The sequence below is a fragment of the Nerophis lumbriciformis genome, linkage group LG13 (assembly GCF_033978685.3).
Source record: "Nerophis lumbriciformis linkage group LG13, RoL_Nlum_v2.1, whole genome shotgun sequence".
In the NCBI taxonomy this organism is placed as follows: domain Eukaryota; kingdom Metazoa; phylum Chordata; class Actinopteri; order Syngnathiformes; family Syngnathidae; genus Nerophis; species Nerophis lumbriciformis.
Genome location: NC_084560.2, coordinates 33462361 through 33485032, shown reverse-complemented (window position 1 = coordinate 33485032; position 22672 = coordinate 33462361). Strand labels below are relative to the sequence as shown.

Below are 22672 nucleotides of genomic sequence, written 5' to 3'. Positions count from 1 at the left end.
AAGTGCTTACAGGAGTATTCATTAGTTTTGACTAAATATTGAGGGATATTTGATCCCCTTGTCTTTTTCAGATGTATTTAGACTCCATAAAGATCTGGAGCGTCTGTCCCAGAGACCGACAGGATGTCTCCCATTTTGTCACCTGATGCAGACCAGAAGGTTCTGTGGGTCTGTGGCGAGCAGCTGCACAGTCTAAAGTAATATCGAGGCTGCCGAGATGCTTCCTGTAACAGGAGAGTCCACAGGGACTCGCTAATCGATACTGACGTTTGAAAGAGGAAGTGATGGTGATTGGTCTCGATGATGATCTCACAGCTCTTTGTGCTTCCACTGGTGGCATGACCTCGTAGCTTCAAACAATCACGCCGAGTTTCTACTTTTGAAGGTCAACCGTTATGACCACCTCCCTGAGGGTTTTTGACTTTGGACTCCACGCTGGAAAACGTCAATGTTCTCGTTTCGGTCCAGTGGACATAACTTGGAAAACCACTGTAGGTGTGCATGATTCTAGAAAGCTGGAGTACTAAAGTGGAACTAAGTCCTTGGGTCACATGACCTAAAAGCTATTGAAAAAGATTAATGATATTAAAAATTAATATTGATTCCAATGAAATTAAAATTTGAAAAGAAGTACTGATAATATCACGTGGAATTAAATTCCTGGGTCACATGACGTAGAAGCTACACTGTAAAAACTGTTGCCTAGATCTAACTCAATAAAAATTAGGCAACATTTTCCAAGCAATCTTTGTTAGTTTAGTCAACTAATTGGTATTTTGAGTAAGTAGAACTTAATGATATGCATTTCGATTAATGCAAAAAGATTAAGTTGCGTTTACAGAAAAAGCCAAGAAATTGAGTAAAATCAATGTAAAAAAACATCAGCATATTAAACACACAAGACTTAATTAAAATAAGTAACATTTAAATGAAAAAATAATTTTTGTACTCAATTTTATTAATTTTGACCAACTTACCCTTTCTTTGTTTTGAAAATGGAAACTGCTTAAAATAATTACTTAGAATAATAATAAAAAAATCAAGACATATCAAATTCCAACCTTTATTAAATCATTACCATATAAAAACAGTGGCAATGAGCTGGACAGTATGAACAGTCAACATCCATATTTAGTGCATAGAATGCATGACCTCAACTTTTTAAAGTGCTGTATAGAACACCTTCACAGTAGTTTTCTTTTTTTAACCGTATACATATTAAAACATTTTCACAAGCCATATCCAAACCTGTCAATAAGCTGGACAGTATTAACAGTCAAGAACATCAGTATTTAGTGCATAAAAGAATGCATGACCTCAGCATCTCAAGTTTTACTTAGAACATTCACAGTACAGTTTCTTGCTAAAACAATTTAACATTAAGATTATCTGTACTTCTGTAACAATTCACAAGCAGAACACCTTCACTGTAGTGCCTTTCAGTGTGTATATTTTGAAACATTTTAACTTAAACAACTCACATATCCCTCCTTCTGACCAGCTGGAACTTCACAGTGGGGCAATTTAGTGTGTATAAAACATAAAAAAACTTAATTTACACACCAGAAACGATGACCTGGAGCTTTGTAAAAAACCTGAACAGGACAAACCGTTACAACATTCTGAAGAATTCCATTCAATGAACAATGTATAATGATTTTGAACAGACACAAGAAAATAGCTGTTCAAAAGTGCAAGTTGACAGTCATGGCTCACTGCCTAAGCTAGAAGCTTGTTTTTGAGAGTCATGAATTTGGGGGTTGGTTTTGGGCGCAGTGTGTCAAGTCCCACAAAAAGTCTTTGAAACACCTCAAATGTTTTGGAAAGTTTGGATGGATACTCAAGATTAAGTGCATACGTCAACCCCAGAAGTAGGCAGCATGCTTTGGCCAGGTTTCCAAGATGAGTAAGGACTGGTACTCCCTCAATGATGATTCCTACTGCATTTGGCTCACGACAGATGTAGATGCTCATATTCTTTATTTCCAGGTCCTCATGAACAGTGGTCTCTGCAGTTCCCTTTGAGATACAAAAACAGTAATTAAAAAAACAAACATCCAAATTTATATTTACAGTAATCTAAGTTGTGTGATTTAATTCAGATAATGATTACTTTTGTGAAGACCATTTTGAAAACTTTTGAATTCTAATTTGAGATCTTGTACATTAAACTTGGTACAATAGATGCATTTCCAGCCACATGTTTCTTATTGGCATTTCTAATTTGCATATAAAAAACCTGAATAGAACCACCAGAAATTAAAACAAACAGTAAGGGCAGCACGGTGGAAGAGGGGTTAGTGCATCTGCCTCACAATACGAAGGTCCTGAATAGTCTTGGGTTCAATCCCGGGCTCGGGATCTTTCTGTGTGGAGTTTGCATGTTCTCCCCGTGACTGCGTGGGTTCCCTCCGGGTACTCCGGCTTCCTCCCACCTCCAAAGACATGCACCTGGGGATAGGCCCCTCCCACCTCCAAAGACATGCACCTGGGGATAGGTTGATTGGCAACACTAAATGGTCCCTAGTGTGTGAATGTGAGTGTGAATGTTGTCTGTCTATCTGTGTTGGCCCTGCGATGAGGTGGCGACTTGTCCAGGGCGTACCCCGCCTTCCGCCCGATTGTAGCTGAGATAGGCTCCAGCACCCCCCGCGACCCCAAAAGGGAATAAGCGGTAGAAAATGGATGGATGGGAAACAAACAGTAATATGTTATATATATATATATATATATATATATATATATATATATATATATATATATATATATATATATATATATATATATATATATATATATATATATATATATAGTAAATGTTTTAATGCTTGTTTTAAGGGGAGTATTTTTTGTTTGCATTGTTTTTTTAGGGAAACAGAAACACAAGACAGAAAGGCATCACTCTGTGGTGCTATGCTAATTGGCTATCCTGGGGCTCTTGCCAACTAGCTGCATACTCGACCTCCACCTGACAACTACTGGTTCAGTCAGTTCACATAAAAGTAAACCCAATTTAAGCTTGTACATCAGACTGATCCAAACCTGCTTTTAAACAATACTTACAGTAGTCAGAGATTAGCTCCTGTCCACTCTCTCCATGTACTCTATGAGGCATCTCACAGTCACATCTCTCTTCTTCACTGCAGAGGCACTTGGGTCCTAGAGTTAAGAGAAGAATAATAAATAAATGAATTTTGTTGGCAATTTTACTCCAAATCTGTGATACCGTTATTAGAGCATGATTACAGATTCAGTTTAAACTTTTAAACCACTTTTAACTCGCCTGTATCAGTTCCATCAACAAGTTCTTGATGCGCTGCAGTCACTCCTCCTTTTGCACTGAAGAGCTCCAGGAGTTTTGGCGTGTACCTGTCCAGTTGGGACATAAATGTTGATTCCAGTGGAACAGCAGTGCACCTTTGGACACTTCATTAATCTGTAAGACAACAAATGTTGACTGTTACTGATATTAAGGGTATTAGTATACATTTTCAGGCAAAAAGTGAGTCTAGTATGTCATGTCCAAGTCACAATGGAAACTTGGTCAGGAAAAATAGAATGATAATTGAATAGAATAGAATAGAAGATGTTCTACGAGTCGGTGGTGGCAGGCGCCTTCTTGTACGCCGTGGCCTGCTGGGGCAGCGGGCTGAGAGCGAGGGACGCAAACAGACTGGACAAGTTGGTAGAGAAGGCCAATACCGTGGTGGGAGTGGAGCTAGACTCTGGCGGTGGTGTCAGAGAGGAGAAGTCTAGCATCTTGACAGATGAGAGCGAAGGGATGTATAAGAGCATGGGCAACCTACATGAATGCAAGGCAAGGAATGGCTGTGTCCAAAGGTCCCATGGTGCAGTCTGTAATACTTTAAAATGTCACTCTTGGTTGGTACAACAGTGCTGCACAACTTACAGGGCCATCCCATCTGTCATTGGAGAGAGAGAACAAAAAAGACAAGTTATGGTTCATGTCTAACCTCTTGGATATATAAGCCTGATGAGAGCCCTTTATATCGTTGTTTTTTTTACACCCTAATATACTCATTTGCAATATTTCCTCTAGATTTTTTTGTAGCCACGGTGGTCTAAGTTGGTAACCTAGCAACAGTAGGGCATGCCCCCACGGAAGAAAAATTTGAAAAATTAACCTTTAAATGGTGACTACTGGTGAGATTATTTTTTTGGGGGGGGGAGGATGTTGAGATTGAGACTTACACAATGAGTGTTATTCTTACAAGAGTAGCGTTTTGCCTAGGAGTGTGCATGGACAGCAGGTCTGAGGGGGCTTCAGATAGCTCTGTCAAGTGTACCTAGCTAGCTGCTAGCAACTTTGAATGCAAGCTAGTTAAGCAGCTTTAATGTGGCTGCTTATAAACTGAAGAATAAAATATTAAACTACCACGCAAAGAAAACGCTAATTATAAACTTCACAGCTATAAACAATGTTTGGTTGAAGTTAATGAGCTGTTGGAGGTAAGAGTACATTCGAAATGGCGGTCGGCGGGAAAAGTAGTAAACTAAATATAACATTGAACCATGCTTTTGAAAATGTATACATTTAAATCCTGGCAAATACTGACTTTTAACAATATAAATTGTTACTTACATGAGTTCGGTAAAGTGTTTTCCTTGGGCTCCGTGAAGAAACGTGTCTGGGCTTGTTCTTCCACAGCTGCATGCAGGTGGGCGGTTCCTGACGTTTTAGGTCTGATATAAACCTTTGAACTGAGTTTTTCTAAATCAATTTATGTTGGAAGTCCAATAAAATTAATTTTATCACATAAAAAAGTAAGTTACGAAAATATTCACACTTTTTACTTATGGATAACTCAAAAACTCTAAAAATAAAAATAAATTGATTTATTGGAATAAATATACTTTTAAAAATAAAGTAGAATGGACAATACCACTGAAAGAGTTTTTACAGTGTATTTGAAAAAAGCCATGGATTTAATATTCAAAATTCAAATAAAATCCTTTAAAACTAACAAATAAACATTACAATTCTACTCAAATCAAGTGGAATTAAGTTCCTAGATCAAATGACTTGGTAGCTTTTGAAAAAAGGACTGGTTTTAGTTCATTTTTGTTGAGCTCATGCTATCACTGCACCTTAACCCTAATCTGAACGCGGAAGTGAAGCACCACCTACCTTTAGAACGACATGCACAGCAGGTGTTTGCTGCAGGGATGTTGTCTCTTCTCCCGGTGAAAAATAGTCCTTTCTTGTCGAGAGAACAACTTGCCATGGCTTTGAACCCGATATTTCCATAGGGTAGACTTTCTTTTGTCGAATTCTGCTCGCTTGTGGCCCATCAGTAGCAAGTGAACTGCAGCCAAGTTCCCCCGCTAAGGCACCGCCCGAGGGTCAAAAAGGAAGTGTTAAAAAAATGAGTGCCGTTATTAAAATTTATAGTTAAGGCGTTATCCTCGCGTTAACTTTTACAATACTTTTTTGTTGTATAGGATATATACATATATATATTAAGGGTGTAACGGTACGTGTATTTGTATTGAACCGTTTCGGTACGGGGGGTTCGTTCGGAAGTGTACCGAACGAGTTTCCACACGAACATATTAAGTAGCGCACTGCACGGACGGACATAAGTAGTGTACCGCACGTTGTGTAAACAATGCACACCAAGGCACAACACACGGCATGCTGGTGTAACGCAGTTGTCAAATACATACTTTTGCGGAGACTATTAGGCTCTTGCTATCTATTACTCTTTGTCACGTGACTAGGGAGAGCGCGCAGATCTCCCTAGTTACGTGACCGTCGCAGTCCAATCAGCTGTGCTTATAAGCCGGTAGCAGGAAGTGGCCAGTAGACAGGACGTGATGGGAGACAGAATGTATTTCTGCTTGAGGTAGGTTTTTATTCTCGTTTTCACCCGAAATATTGTGCTAATGGGATTCTAAACTAAATGCCTATTTGTTAACTTTATAGAGCCAACTACCAGCGCCGGATTTTTTGTCATTAAGCTGTGTGTGACTGTAGAAGCGGAGTTGGTGAGTCCATGTTTATGAAAATATATTAGTCTTTCTTCCATTGTTTCATTACAACAGTCTTTGTGGCATATTTCTCAATCGTCCATATACAAGGTTTATGACTTGAACCAATGATAACTATTGTGTATTGAATGTACTTTTGAATGTGTTTGACAATTAGCACGTTTAGTGCACTGACCTAATTGTATAGGTCATATTTATGCTGCTAATGGTTATTTTAGCACTTTATTGCATATTGTGATTCTGTTGATTTATATTGTACAATATTGAGGAAAAGACTAGAACCTGTTCTGAATACTTTATAATGCAATTAGTGTTATTTAATGAAGATATTTGATTTGTGTACACGTTAATTTATAAGGATGGTCCTGGTTCTTACACAGGCCAGGCTTCTCTTTATGATGGCGAGCTAAGGAAAAAAAGCATTGAGTCCAAGGATCGTTCTTGGGAGATTCCAGCCAGGAACCCCACCACCTGTTCTGTCTGGGCTGGTAAGAGGCTCTCGAGCCAACCCTCTACACATTTTCACCCTTAACCGCAGCACATGGACTGTACTGCTTTACTCTCCAAAACCTTTCTCCAAGAACTGTATTATCTGAGCTGAGATTTAAACAAGATCCAGAGACACTAAATAATTGAATTGGAACACACACAGAGCTATTTCTATTTTTGGGCAGAATTATTATAGTGTTCCCAACGTTAAAAGGATAAAGCCATTGTTTACAAATTTGGTAAATAAATAACCAAAACATTTTTATTTTGTTGTTTTCTTACTGTACTGAAAATGAACCGAACTGTGACCTCTAAACCGAGGTACATACCTAACCGAAATTTTTGTGTACCGTTACACCCTTAATATATATATATATATATATATATATATATATATATATATATATATATATATATATATATATATATATATATATATATATAGTCAAGGTTTCTGTGGTTTATCCGTTATACAGTGCTCAATACCGGGTTAGAGCGGAATATATGTCAGGTCAGGAAAAAACACAAGAGGCTATATCATCCCTACAAGCCTGTTTCGCAGGTTTCGCTGCTCGTCCCCCTGACGATATATATATATATATATATATATATATATATATATATATATATGTATATATACAAACATATATGTGTGTATTTATATATATATATATATATAAACATAAAAAAACCTTTTTAAAAAAAGCCTTTTTTTTTAGATATATGTATACTAGTTTTAGCTATTTAGCTGTTCTAGTTTTTATTTTTATGTATTTTTTATTATCTTTTTATTTTAATACACTGTAGCGCTTTGAGGTTGTTTACTCAATGTAAAGTGCTTTTTACAAATAACATCTATTATTATTATTGTTATTAGATCATGTTATACGTTTACCAAACAATCTGTCACTCCTAATCGCTAAATCCGATGAAATCTTGTACGTCTAGTCTCTTACGTGAATGAGCTAAATAATATTATTTGATATTTTACGGTAATGTGTTAATAATTTCACACATAAGTCGCTCCTGAGTATAAATTGCACCCCCGGCCAAACTATGAAAAAAACTGCGACTTATAGTCGGAAAAATACGGTATATAAAATTTTGTAAAACTTCAAATCAGAAAAGAAAGTGTGCATGATACTACAAGGTTAGTACTACTAATATCAATAGAAATTAAGCTTCTGGGTCACATGACATAGAAGCTATTGAAAATATTTAGATTTATTTTGCATTAAAAATGTGTATAAAATCCAATAAATTATAACATTAGAAAAGAATGTTTCTAATTTTCTTAATTTATTGGACTTGGTTGAAGATTTATTGGTCTTTTATTGAGAAGCTATATATTTTTTAACAAACTCCTATACACAGCAGTATTTTATAGACTGTGTTTGGATATATACGAGCAGCTGTTTCTTCAGAGGCGAATATCTAACGGGAAACCGACTTCACCGCGGTCGCTTTCTATGTTATGTGGCAGGTTCTTGATGTGGTTTGGATGATGGAGCTCAGAAGCAGATGTAGTGTCAAAAGGACACACATACGTGTTCCGCCTTTGCCTGCTTCGTCGGAGAACACAAACATCGCAGCAGGAAACCTGCAGTCCTCCCCCTGACTTCTGGGTTAACGGGAGGTTAAACGTGGCGTGCTGCGCAGCGTTAAGCCGTGTTGACATGACGACAATCTGCTTCAACGCTGCTTTGATCATCCGCTCTTCCACGTGGTTTCACTGTCAAACCAGACAGATTCTAACATCTGATGTAACGGTACAGAAAATGAAAAGCTTTTTTCATCTTGTTTTATTTTATTCTGAGTAAAATAAGCATAAACCTTGACAGAATTGTCATATTCAAATTGTACTGTAGTATTAACTAGAAAATTCCCGTAGAAATTTTAATGGGCTTGCTATCTGTGCTTTGAACCTCTGGCCCGGGGTTGATTCAAGCTAAAGATGCTAACGTTGGCTTGTTATAATGAGAACAGTTAGCATACTTGCAAGATGTAGACAAGTCTCAAAATCCATGAATTTTAGGTTTGAATTATCAAAATTAGCTGAATGGTTGTATGATATGTTAGCATGCTCATGTTAGCATGATAGCAACAAAAGTTAACATACTTCTAATATGGAGCCAAGTATCAATATCCTTGTTTTTTAGGTTTATATTAATATAATTAGCTATAATATTAGCATTATAACATCAGAAGAGTCACCTTTTTTTTGAGATGGCGCCAAGTATCAAAGTCAATAATATTTAGGTTCAAATGAATACAACTAGAAAAAATGCTAGCATAAAACATTAGCATGATAACATAAGTGAAGTTACCATACTTCTAAGATGGCGCCTTTTTGAAAGCCATGATTTTTAGGCTCAAAAGAATAAACTCAGCCAAAATGCAATCATAAAATTTAGCATGCTATCGATAGCATGTCAACATAGGATGAGTTAGGATACTTCTAAGATGGTGTCAAGTAGAAAAAGCCATGATATTTAGAATTAAACATTAAATTAGCTAAAAAACCTTGGATAAAACGTTAGCATGCAAACTTTAGCTCGTTAACATGGGAACACTTGGCATACTTACAAGTTAGCAGTATCAAAATTCATAGTTTTTAGGATAAAAGTAAAAAAAAAAGAGCTAAAATACGAGCATAAGATGTTAGCATGATAACATGAGAAAAGTTAGCATACTTCTAAGATGGCGCCAAGTATCAAAAGCTATGATTTTCAGGTTTAAACTAATAATTACTCCTTACAATAAAATAATCCCATCTCTGTGGACCACCAGGTTCAACTATAAATCGACGTCGATTTATAGTCCAAGGGTTTATTTCTATGAAACATGTCGGTTTATGGTGACGTGTGTTATTAAAACATTCACACAGCGGTGCAAAGGAAGCTTCAAAATAAAATCATGGCAGTATTTTCCTGGATTTTACCACAGCAACTAGCAAAATACACTTTTCATTTTTTGATTGTTAGCTAACGTAAAAATAAATTGTGCATGATGTTTATGTCAACAACCTATTTTGGGTCATTGACACAATTAGTATCTCCTTTACATTATGTATGTCTGGAACAAGCAATAGAGCTCTGACATGGTCCACTATTAGTCTTTTGAAGTCGGGGGTGGACATTCCTCCAAGACAAAGTGTGAACATTCAAAATGTCACACCTCAAGAACCTGAGGTCAGAGGTCAGAGTTGCCTGAAAGAACTGTCGCGAGCGTGACCGCGGATGATGAACCATGAGAGCGGAGTTACACATGCTAACATTTTGATCTGTTTGGACCGAGGCTTGTTCGTTCAAAAAAAAAACATCTTTCTGTAATGAAGACGCTGGTCCAAACCTTTCCCAGCAAGGGACGCATACAGAAAATTGTAGCTAAGTGACGACACATGTTTGCATAATTATTCATTCACCAAATATAACAACTAAACTGTCTTTTTTTACACGTAATATACAAAATTAGTGTGCTTTTAAATAATTAAATCTTTCTATATGGGTGTGATTTGTTTAGATTTGCTTGTGTTTTTTGAAAAAATTTATATAATATTTTTTATTTATAAAACAATAATTGGTAACACTTTAGTATGGGGAACACACATTAATTAGTGGGTTATTAACATGCAAATTTGTAAAATATTGGCTCTTAATTAGTTATTATGTACTTATTAATGCCTTATTCTGAATGGTCTTATTATACAACCAGTAAGCCATTAACTAAGAGTCTTCCCTCAATAACCTCATAATTATTGCTTATTAGTAACCCTAACCCGTATATGTTCCCCTAGTCTCTAAATAACTCTAAATTAAGTCTTTGTTACTTTAATAAGCAACTAATTAATGGTGAATATGTTCCCCATACTAAAGTGTTACCCAATAATTTATTAAGTTATGTTTTTAACATTAGAATTATATTATTTTCAGCATAAAAGTGTCATTTGTGTTTAACGAACTTCAACAAACTGGTGTACGGACTGTTGGCATGATTTGCTCATTTTGCTGGATCATTGTTGAGGATTCAATTTACAATTGAAAAGGCAATATATTGCAAGAATTCAGTGCGATTCTTGCAATATATTATTGGGACGTATAAGCGAGTAAGAGCGAAGATGGCCTGAAAAAAATGACTTTAAAAAAATCTATTCTTTGAAAGTTTTGAATGTATCCAGAATCGTGATTCAGATGTGCGCACTGTAACATAGTAGCTAGCTCAAGCCTGGGTTATGCTTCCATGTTTACGTCGTCTTGCTCCTCCCACTACAAACCCTTCTGCGTAGCGTGACGTGCGCCTCCCCAAAAAATCGTACCTAGTGTGTTGGTGATGAATCTTTTAAAGACTGTGATTGATCGGCTTGTACTACATTATTTCCAATTTCAGATCGTTTGATTCAATAACTCTCTCTCTCTCTCTCTCTCTCTCTCTCTCTCTCTCTCTCTCTCTCTCTCTCTCTCTCTCTCTCACTCTCACACTCTCTCTCTCTCTCTCTCTCTCTCTCTCTCTGTCTCAGTCTCAGTCTCTGTCTCTCTCTCTCTCTCTCTCTCAAACGACGCCTTCTCCTCCGATTTCGGATCAACTTTGCTTTAATAGTGACAGTTACTGCTGCATGTCCAACAACATTCTCCGTCTCACATGACGCCTTCTCCTGGGATTTTGGATCAACATTTCCGATAAAAGTGAAGGTGAATGCTTCCAGGTCCAGTAACAGTCAATGTCACACGACACTTTCTGCTCCAGTTCCGAATCAACATTTCCGATAAAAGTAACGGTGAATGATTCCAAGTCCAATAACATTTTCCGTCTCACACAACGCCTTCCACTCCAATTTCAGATCAACATGTGCGATAATGATTCCAAGTCCAATAACACTTTCCAGCTCACACGACCACTTCTCCTCTGATTTTGGATCAGCATTTGCGACAAAAGGGACGTTGAATGCTTCCCGGTCCAATAACACTCTGTCTCACAAGGAGCCTTCCATTCCGATTTCAGATCAACAATTGCTACAAAAGTGACGTTGAATGCTTCCCGGTCCAATAACACTCTGTTTCACAGGGTGTCTTCTCCGATTTCAGATCAACATTTGCGATAAAAGTGCCAGTGAATGCTTCCGGATGCAACAACAAGCTTCGTCTCTTTTGAATTGTCATTGTTCACTCAAGACGAAGTAAGCTAACAAGCTAATATATAGTCAACCAGCGTCTGATTTTATGCTGTTGGTATCGGACGATCCGCTGAGTTGCAGTATCATGATGGGAAATGAATAGTAGTATCGAACATCCCTGATATTAACCAATGCAGAATGTGCAGCAGTGGAATAATACAATAAAGTATTTCAGGCCCTTAATACCTGCCTGGCCGCACTTTGGATACCCCTTTTTTTAGAAAGTGCTAGAGTTCTAATGAGGTCTCAGATCCTGGTTCAGTAGGGGTCACTGGAGGGATCCCAGCAGGGAATGGTTCTAATTCGACCGTGGCGGACTTTAATGTCCTGGCTGCTGTTTTCACTTTGAAGACTGAACGCTCGGAGTGGTCACATGCCGACTCTTTTAAGGCCTTTCTTGTCTTTCTGTGTTTGCTTTCATGTCTTTCTGCCTTTTTTCTGCGTCACCTTTCTGGTTTTTGAAAGTCCTTTGAGGCTTTTCCGCATCCTCCTTCAGCGATGACTTTTGGTCTTGGCATCAACATGTTCCAGTTGAAGAGACCAAACCCTGAAGGAACGGTCCTAATGATAAACATCCGATGTGTTTCTGCGGCTGCAGCCTCAAGGCGTGGCTGGATTTGTTACGTGGAAGCTTTGCGGTTGCGAGATAAAAAGTGCTGTGCGTCCATTTCCTGCAGTCGTTAAAAGGCTCCTGTTTGCAGACAAGAATGTGCTGCTGCAGCTCCAGACATGACGCACACATGTTGAGGGCACAGTGTGAACTTTGTGTGGCTAAACACTCACAGTTTGTGTTTGGTGACAGCTTGAACATTAATGCACTATTTGTATGTAGTTGTATTAATCAGTGGGATGGCATTTTTTTGGAATCAGTGGCATAGCAGTTTTCTCAGAAGTCCTCCATTGTTGTAACTTCCGTTTTAAAGTTTGTTGGCTTGAATGTGAGCTGCTGTTCTCTTCAGGCTTGTTCAGACTAGAAGATGAAGACATGACAAAGATGCAAAGCAGCAGGCAAGGCGAGAAATGTCCAATGAGGTCCGCAGTGTGCAAAAACAGAGACCTCCAGTGGCACACACGATTATTAACTCTACAGAAGAATAGGTTTTTAGTGCCCCCTTTTGGCAAATGAGGGAAGTGACCAAAATGAGCTTTGAAAGCAAAATAAAGTAAAATTTCAAGTAAACAAAAAAACTTGAATTTATATATATATATATATATATATATATATATGTATATATATATATATATATATATATATATATATATATATATATATATATATATATATATATATATATATATATATATATATATATATATAATATATACGTATATATTATTTACGTATATACATAAAATATATATATATATATATATACATAATATATATTATATATATGTATGTACATATATATGTGTATATACATATATTTAAATGTATATACACCCCACACAATTTGATTCCATTCTTGGGGTAACAATTTGATTCAGAATCGATTCTTAATTCAAAATGAATACTTTTTAATAACATTTAACATATTCCTCCATAAAATAGATAAACAGCTCTGATACTTTTCTATATTATTTAAAAGAAAACTGGTTTTGTCTAATTAAATTCTACCCAAACATTTAATAAAGTCAAATACAAATAAGGCAACAAGAGACGTATCCAACACTTCTATTTTCCAAAGTAAACCTGTATGGGTATGTACATCAACAATATGATTTGTCTGAGTGGCTGGACAAGACAGATTTAAGACACATATAGCCACAATATACATATGTATTGGCTATTACTCCAATATTGGTATGGTATCAAAACTGAAAAAGTTGTATCCGAACACCCCTTTTATAACAAATTAATAAGCACAAATAGAGCTATCTATTCATACAGTATATGCGTATGTGTAAGTCTTAAAGTGGGCCCCCTGAATTCTAGGTTTCTCAATATTCTGCCCTCACTGCAAAACGTTTGGACAACCCGGGTTTAAAATGAGGAATACGAATGTTGTGGAATCAGGAGCTGTTTTACCATATATGGTTATGATGAATTGGTTTCACACATGTTCAACAATTTCATTACGAAACATCAGGCACGTGTTCGCATCTCTGAAAGGACAGACATTTGGTCCTCTGTCACACACCAAACTGGAAGAACAAGAACACCAAGAATTTGCGTTTCTATTAAATGTTTAAATTCTGTCAACACAAGTGAGTGAGTGGCGAGATCATCGTGTCTTGCTTGCAGTCAAGCACGGGTGTGCATGAATGCTGGGAAGATGCGCTTCATTTTCAGATAAGATGAATTTCGACTTTTTTTTAACTTTTCCCCCAACATGGAAGTATTTTTTTTACCCATGATAAGAAGTCCAAACAGCCCTGAAAGACAACAAGTGTCTTAAGCTGAGGGAGGTGATGGAGTGGACAATTACAGTATAGAGATGGCTACCGTTCACATTTGAACCAATACGGTACCTAGAAATCAATACTGGTTCTTAACGGTACCAATTTTCAGTACTTTTGTGTGTGCTAATACATTTTAATTGTTTGATTATAACATGTTATTTTTTAATGTAGCATTTAAAAATGAGCTGAAAATGTTAACTGCTGTCCAGTTGTTTTATTATCAGTCCCATTTCCAGGACATTTGATGGCAGTACTGTATAGGCTATCTATGCTATGTTGTCCAACTAGGAAGTTAAAAGTTATGTGGCGTCCTAAAAAGTGTTCATACTGTAAATATTGTGCTTATTACACACCAGCTGTTTGATTGTTACAATCATCTCAGTTGTAGTTTCCTTGACCAAATTTGGAGGTGTTGAACTATCGCTAAAAAAAAAAGAAGCAAATCCAATGTAAATTAGCATCAAGCTAGCGCATTTTGGAAGAGTGGAGCCTTACATTAAGTTTAAGTGTTTTTTACCTAGCAAACTTGCTTTTTTGGTGTTGAAAATTGCAACATTACTTTGGCTAAGTCTGTGAGATGGTGTTTAGTCTGCAACCCAACGTGACGAGTTTGAAACCGGACGTAACATCACATGCAACAAAGGTATTGTTGCGTGCGACCAGTCTTCCTCTCAGGGAATAAAACACACTGGTCAATCCCAAGTTCTTTTGGATGGCATATGTCATACTTGCCAACCCTCCCGGGATTTCCGGGAGACTCCCGAAATTCAGCGCCTCTCCCAAAACTTCCCGGGACAAATTTTCTCCCGAAAATCTCCCGCGCAACTGCGCACACAACAAGGAGACGAAGCAGAATGCATCATCAGAGAGGGTGTTCAGCATGGTTAGAAAAATAGTGACAGAGAATAGAACAAGGATGGACAATTCATCCCTTAACTCAACAATGAGTAGATGAGTGTTATGTGTGTGTATATGTGTAAATAAATGAACACTGAAATTCAAGTATTTCTCTTATTTATATATATATATATATATATATAGCTAGAATTTACTGAAAGTCAAGTATTTCTTATACAGGTATATGTATATATGAAATACTTGACTTGGTGAATTCTAGCTGTAAATATACTCCTCCCCTCTTTTTTTTTATTTTTTTCATTTTTTTTTTATTTTTTTATTTTTTTATTTTTATTAAATCAACATAGAAAAAACACACGATACACTTTCAACTAGTGCATCAACCCAGAAAAAAAAACCCTCCCTCCCCTATTCACACTCACACACACCCACTCACACAAAAGGGGTTGTTTCTGTCTGCCAACAATACTCTGGTTTCCACAACATGGACAACACTTCTGCAAGGGACACAACACAGTCCCTGAAGCACACTTGATTGTTTGTGCTGCTGGTCCACTAACATTTTCATTTAATTACTATTTTTTCTTTCCCTTTTCTCCCTTATGTAATTATTTTTATATTGTTTACTTTCCTCTTTATCCAAGAAAATATTTATTTATCCTATCTATAAAAAAATAAAAATAAAATAAATAAATAAAAAAAGAAAGAAAGGACCTTATCTTCACCAGACCTGGCTGTAAATGAAATTAGCTTTGTTTAAAGGTTGTTTTTTTTGTTTTTTTAAACCAGGTCCAGTCCAGATAATGTCCAAGTCGGGTCCAGCAACACACACCTTCATTCATGTACACTGAGAAAACAAACAAACAAACAAACAAAAAAAAAAACAGAAAATTTTGGAACACAACAGATTGCATATAATCTATAAACAAAATTACATTTTAAAAACAAAAACAAAAAAAGTATTTACAGTCCAGCTTATGTTCAGGTCACTAAAAGTTAGGGAATACAACAACAGATAGTATATAATCTATAAATAATTACACTTTCAACATAAGCCTTTGAGGACTTCCCATCTTTTTTTTATGTTTTTTGGCATCATTATCGTTTTCAACCATGTAACTTTCTAAAGTTAAAAAATACTGAATAAATGTTTTAAAGAAAGTAATACTAAGTGAATATCTGTTTTTGGCCTTAAAAATAAACCTTTTACCGAGTACTATAATTAAATTGATTAAATCATGATTGTCAATGAACTCTCCCAAAATAACAGAAACCACATCAAGCTTCATAAACAAACCAATCCTTAAACACATTTTTTCAACTTCCACCCAAAAAGAAGACACAATATGACAATACCAAAACAAATGCAGGGTGGATTCAGACTCCTGACAACAAAATCGGCAGTCATCTGACTCTGTCATATTCCATAATTTTAACATTTTCCCCGTGGGTAAGAAGTTATAAATAATTTTAATTTGAAAATAACGATTTTGCACATCAATAGTAGTTTTATAGATTAGTTTGAATATGGCATCCCACGGCAACGGGCAGTCAAAAAAGTCCTCCCATTTTCCAAATGTGTTGTATGGGGCAGCCTTCAAAGATTTCTTTATTAAATAAAACTTATATATTTTTCTATTTATTTTAGTTCCTTTTTGCCAACTCGAATTTCTTATTAGAGGTTTACAAACTAATAATTTAGTAGTTCCATAATTAATTATTTGTTTCCATCTTTTCCCAATGACTCCAGTTAGTTGATTAAATGAAAAGCTTGAGCAAGCATCACCATACATAGTTATAAATTCTTCATACTTCATAATCTTACCATTCTCATTTATAATATCATTGACAAAAATGATTCCTCTTTCAAACATATTTTTCCAAAAGAAAGGCTTTCCATCTATTACAATATTAGAGTTCATTCATATTATCTGCTGCAAAATATCGTCTCTTTTTTCTGGCACATAAAATTGAAAACACCACCATGAGTGGATTGTTTCCTTTATGAACCCCGCCATGTTTCCCAGCAGACTCTCTACATAAGAAAAATGGGAGGGGATCACTTGTAAAAAAGGATACAATTTCTTTTGATAAAATACATGTTTTTTGTCCAACAGGACACTTGTGTACCACTCAGTGTTGAAATACATCTTTGGAACAATTGATGCCTTTAAAGACAGACACATAGCTTCAAGGTTGAGAAGTTTCAGGCCCCCATATTCATACTCATTGTACAAAACCTTTCTTTTAATCTTTTCTGGTTTGCCGTCCCAGACAAAATCGAAGACCCTCCGCTCACAAATCTTAAAAAAGTTTTGTAATGGAGCTGGTAATGACAAAAACAAATAAATAAATTGAGGAACAATTAACGAGTTGACAATAGATATTTTACTATACAAGGTTAAGGATTTCCCTTTCCATAATTGCATAATTTTGTCCAGCTTTCTTAGTCGATTATCATAATTTATTGAGCCTAGGTCTTCCAGATTCTCTGGGACAACAACACCAAGTATATTAACTGGACCATCTGTCCACAAAACAGGCACTTTGCATTCCATTCGAAAGGACGTTCCCTTTAGTTTTCCGATCCTTAACATTTTACATTTATCATAATTAAGCTGAAGGCCAGATTGCTGTGAAAATATATCCAAAAGATCAAGAAGGTTCCGCAAACAATGGGGATTGGGGCTGATAAAGAAGCTTGTATCGTCTGCATACATTGTTATTTTACTTTCAATATTATTATTAATGAGCCCGTCAATATTTTCATTTAATCTAACTTTAATCGCCAATATTTCCATAGCAATAATAAATAAGTATGGAGACAAGGGGCACCCTTGTTTTAGACCTCTTAATAGCGGTATTGTCCCAGAGATGTATCCATTGTTAATAATTCTACAGTTAGTTTTATTATATAGCGTCTTGATCCAGTGTAATAAGGAGTTGCCAAAATTGAAAAAAACTAAGCTTTTACAAATAAAATCTACGCTAATTTTGTCAAATGCCTTCTCCAGGTCAGCTACAAAAATTAATCCTCTTTTATTTTCCATATTATAATTTTCTATAATTTCTAATAACTGTCTAATATTGTTTCCTATGTTTCTTCCTTGTAGGAAACCTGATTGATCTTGGTGAATAATATTTGACAAAACAGACTTAAGTCGTGTAGCCAAACATTTTGCCAGTATCTTAGCATTGTAACACTGAAGTGTTATTGGCCTCCAATTTTTTAGATAAACTGGGTCTTTGTACTGACCATTTATTTCCTGTTTCAATAGTAAAGAAATAAGACCTTCTGTTTGAGTATTAGACAAAAAACCTGTTTTATACGAGTAATTAAAACTAGAAAGCAATGGTTTCTTAAGCTCTTCATAAAAAACTTGATAAACCTCAATAGGTATTCCATCTAATCCTGGGGTTTTCCCTGGATGAAAGGATTTAACAGTTTCCACAAGTTCTTCCTCTCTAATGAGGCCTTCACATGAATGGCTTTCTTCTGAATTCAATTTTCTTTCATAATTTTCTGGAAAAAAATGTGTAATTTCTGGAGGAATTACCGGATTAGAAAAAATATTTTTAAAGTAATTTTCCATTTCTTTCAACAATGTAGTGTGTGTGTCCAATACCTTTCCATTTGTTTTAATAAGCTTGGAAATGTTCTTTTTAGAACGATTTTTTATTTGGATATTTAAAAAGGATTTTGAACACTTCTCACCTTTTTTCATCCAGATTGCTCTGTTGCAGTCATAACTTTTCAATAATTGTTGTTCAACTAAATCTGCTAACTCCTTTTGTTTGGCTGTAAAGGAATTCAGTTGCTCACTAGTTGGATTATCATTACTATCAATGTTTTTTGTAAATCCTCAATTTCTTTCTTTAATTCCTGTTCTGCCATTTTAAGTTTTTTTTTTTTTCCATGAAGAATACGAAATGGCATTTCCCCTAAAACAACATTTGAAGGCTTCCCAGACTATTTGGGGATTTGATGATCCTACATTATTTTTTAAAAAGTCAGTAATAAATTGCTTTGTTTTTTCAATAAATTCTTCATCCTGTAAAAGCATTTGATTAAACTTCCAATATCCGGGCCCACGTGTATTTTCTTCAATTGCAATATTTAATCCTATACAATTATGATCAGAACGTAATTTATCATCGATTGATATTGCAGTCACTTTATTTAGCAATGAAAATGATATCAAAAAATAGTCAATACGACTTGCCTGGTTTTGTCTTCTCCATGTATACCGTACTAACCTAGGATTTTTGAATCTCCAGATATCAATTAAATCAAATGCATCCATAACATTTTGAATTTTTTGTAAAGATTGAGGATGATAATTCATTGAAAAATTCCCTTTTCGGTCCAGAACCGTATCCAAAGCAACATTGAAGTCCCCCACAGCAATAATTTCCCCTTGTTGTTCTTGCAACATGTCACTTATTTCTTCAAAAAAGGAAGGTTCATCAACATTTGGCCCATACAGATTCAAAACACACATCTTTTGACCTTGAATAATCATATTTAATATTAACCAGCGTCCTTGTGGGTCTTTTTCCATAGAGTTAAATTGAAAATTAAAAGCTTTTTTAATCAAAATCATAACACCTTTTGAATTTCTGTGACCATGTGAAAAGAAAATCGGACCATCCCATTCTTTTCTCCATTTTTCTTCATCTAATTTTGTTGAATGAGTTTCTTGAAGACAAAAAATATCTTGTTCTTTTTCATTCAGCCACATAAATATAAGTTTTCTTTTTCTGTTGTCTGCAAGACCATTGCAATTATAACTAATTATTCCAACTTCATTATCATTCCTATTAACCATATGACCTGAGTAAATTCATAATATATTTGATTGATTCTCTTAATACCATACATTTCATAGACATGAAAATCTTGTAACTAAAAACTACAGCATCACTTGCTATTTCCAAGGAAACCAATATCCCCTCTACTAAACCCACAAACACACCATTCACACCACAGCACACGAGACAAACAAACACATAACCCCTAAAATATATTATTCGCTGACCGTTTCCCAACATCTAACTACATTGTCCAGTCCCAGAATAAACTATAAAGCACCAAAAACAAAATGTCAATTTATATCCGTCAAGTCGTCGCCATGGTGATGTTGCGATGACGTCATCACTGCGCGACATTGTTATTATTCCTCACATGTTTCTGTACAGCTCACCGTTAACGTACAGTTTATCCACAACAAGACGAGCTTGTTGTCCTTTCAGCCTAAAGGACTTCATAATTGGAATTAACTTACGTCGTTTCTCCACCACCTCGATCGGATATTGACTGGTCATGAAGAATTTAGTGCCTTTCAGTCTTCTAGAGAGAGCAAGCATTTCGTCTTTGCATTTGGAGTTAGTAAAGTTTACAAGCATAGGTCTTGGTTTAGCATCCTCCTTGCGTCTGCCAATCCTGTGTGCTCGTTCCATCTGGATCCTCTTAACTTTTTCCTCCGGGATGCCGAGTTGCTCCTGCAGAAAGGTTCTGACGAGGTTCTCCGCAATGTCGTAAGTTTCTCCTCCATCTTCGCTAATTCCCATGATTAGCAGGTTGTCCCGCATGCTCCTGCAGCGGAGTTCCAACAAGTCTGCCTTTAATTTCTCGTTCTCCGTTGTCAGTCTTGTAGTTTCGAGTTTCAGGCTTGTTAACTCAACTTTTAGCGTTGTCTGTTCCTTTTTTATCTCCATCATTTCAGAGTGATTGTGCTCGACTGATTTTTTCAGCTCTGAAACGTCAGTTTTTAGTTCATCTAAAATGTCAAGTTTTTGAACCATAACTTGCAACATTTTTCGATCGTCCGGAGTAAACGTTGCATTTTCGTCCAATTCACTTGAGGACAATTGATCCCGGGCGCGTTTTGATTCCTTTGTTCCACGTTGTGGCATGGTTGCAGGCGAACAATTAGTCACTCGGCGTTCGAGGCACCTTATCTTCCGCCAAATCACCCTCGTGAGGAGTATATATCTCACCAATTGTAAAGAGGTGGATATATATTAGAAAACGACTTCAAATCGTATGTCACTGGCGCGTTTATGCCCTTTATAACGTTACATACTGGGATTTGTGTAGAGACGGTCTCAGCTCACGTTGAAATACTTGACTTGGTGAATTCTAGCTGTAAATATACTCCTCCCCTCTTAACCACGCCCCCAACCACGCCCCCGACCCACCCCCAACCACGCCCCCGACCTCGCTCCCCACCTCCCGAAATCGGAGGTCTCAAGGTTGGCAAGTATGACATGTTGAGTAAGAAGGACCACCGAGACAGAATAGTACTTGGCCAAGTTTTACTTAAGCTTTAGGAGACCAACCCTTACAGTGCAACAATAGCAGCAGCATGAAGCGATCTAAAATCACATGAAAAGAGTCAGTTTATTTAGTGCGAGAACAGCCCTTCCCGTCCAGAAAGAAATACAGATTTTCACTGTACTGGGAGTACAATTTACTCCCAGTAGACATTCCAGCGCCTTCAAGGTGAAACACAGAGTTTACTATTGACCATAAAGTAAAAACCCAAAGTGTACATATGTGAAATTATTAGCTGCTTTAAACATGACTATGGATAAAGAAATAACACTTAAAAATATATGCATTCTCCACAGAAATATGACACCGTTTTCATTTTACGTGAATTGATAGTCGACACTGTTTTCATTTTACATGAATCGATACCCAGTAGTACCCACGGAATTCGGTCGGTGTCTACTAAAGTACTGAATTTGGTACCCATCCCTAGTCTCCTACACACCTAAACACAATTGTGGAGCATCGAGTGGAAGAAAGAAGGGAATCAAAGGAGGAACAAAGAAAGAAGAAAGGATTAAAAGGTGGAACAAAGGAAGAAGGAAGATGAAAGGTAAGAGGAAAAGAATGGATTCGAAGTTGAAAGGAAGATTCAAAGTTGAAAGGAAGAATAAAGGAAGAGAGGATTCAAAGGAACAAGGAACGAATGATGCAAGGAAGATGGAAGGCGGAACAAAGAAAGAAACAAGGATGGAAGGAAAGAAAGATGAAAGAAAGGAAGGAAGAAAAGGAAAGAAAGATGATGGAAGGAGGAATAAATGAAAGGAAATAAAGAAAAGAAGGTAACAAAATGTTTAACATTCAGTAGTTCCAGCAGGGATGTCTTCTACTTGAGGGAGTAGAAGAAGATTGCAGTAACAGCACGTTCAGTTCTGCTCAGTTCCATGTCCAAGAGGATGAAGGCAGTTGGGCCTGCACAATTAATTGAATTTTAATTGTGATCACGATTAACGATTAATTGAGGGTGATTGTCGGCGATATTACCATTTAAAAAATCAGGCTCTACTGCATATCAATTCAAGTACTAAAACCATCAACAGCCAGTCGGCCACCAGGGGGCAACCAAAAGACAGTGGACTCATGTGAGAGCAAGTAAGAGTGAATGAGAGGGTGACTGACACTTGATCTGCAAATCGCCTGTACCTCCCGTAAATATTAAGAAAAATAAATGCATTATTACTTTTGTGCCTTTCTCCCGTAGAGCGACCCACATTTTAACCGTGGAAAACACCCGCACGCCTCGCCGTTCTCTAGGCATCCTCCCGCTCGTCCCCGCAAACCCGGGAAATGCACGGCAAAGCTCCGTTGGTGCGCACATCCAAAAAAAACTATCGAGTTTTGGCGACAAGTTAAGCATTAAAAACATTTTCCTTTTTTCCTCAACCGCCATCGTTCCCCCGCAACGT

General features: G+C 36.6%; 1 protein-coding gene and 2 long non-coding RNA genes across 3 annotated transcripts in view; 2 read left to right on the top strand and 1 right to left on the bottom strand.

Moving 5' to 3' along the window:
• The window catches only part of LOC133613447 (uncharacterized), a 56975-nt gene that overhangs the window by 10981 nt on the left and 23322 nt on the right, over positions 1-22672 (top strand). The gene's annotated exons all lie outside the window — the stretch shown is intronic.
• LOC140679344 (uncharacterized) lies at positions 1050-3318 on the bottom strand. Its single transcript, XR_012050803.1, has 2 exons — positions 3064-3318; positions 1050-2019 (listed from the first exon to the last, which is right to left on the bottom strand). It is a non-coding gene; the product is annotated as an uncharacterized lncRNA (long non-coding RNA).
• LOC140679327 (uncharacterized) lies at positions 5801-6719 on the top strand. Its single transcript, XR_012050777.1, has 3 exons — positions 5801-5867; positions 5948-6009; positions 6393-6719. It is a non-coding gene; the product is annotated as an uncharacterized lncRNA (long non-coding RNA).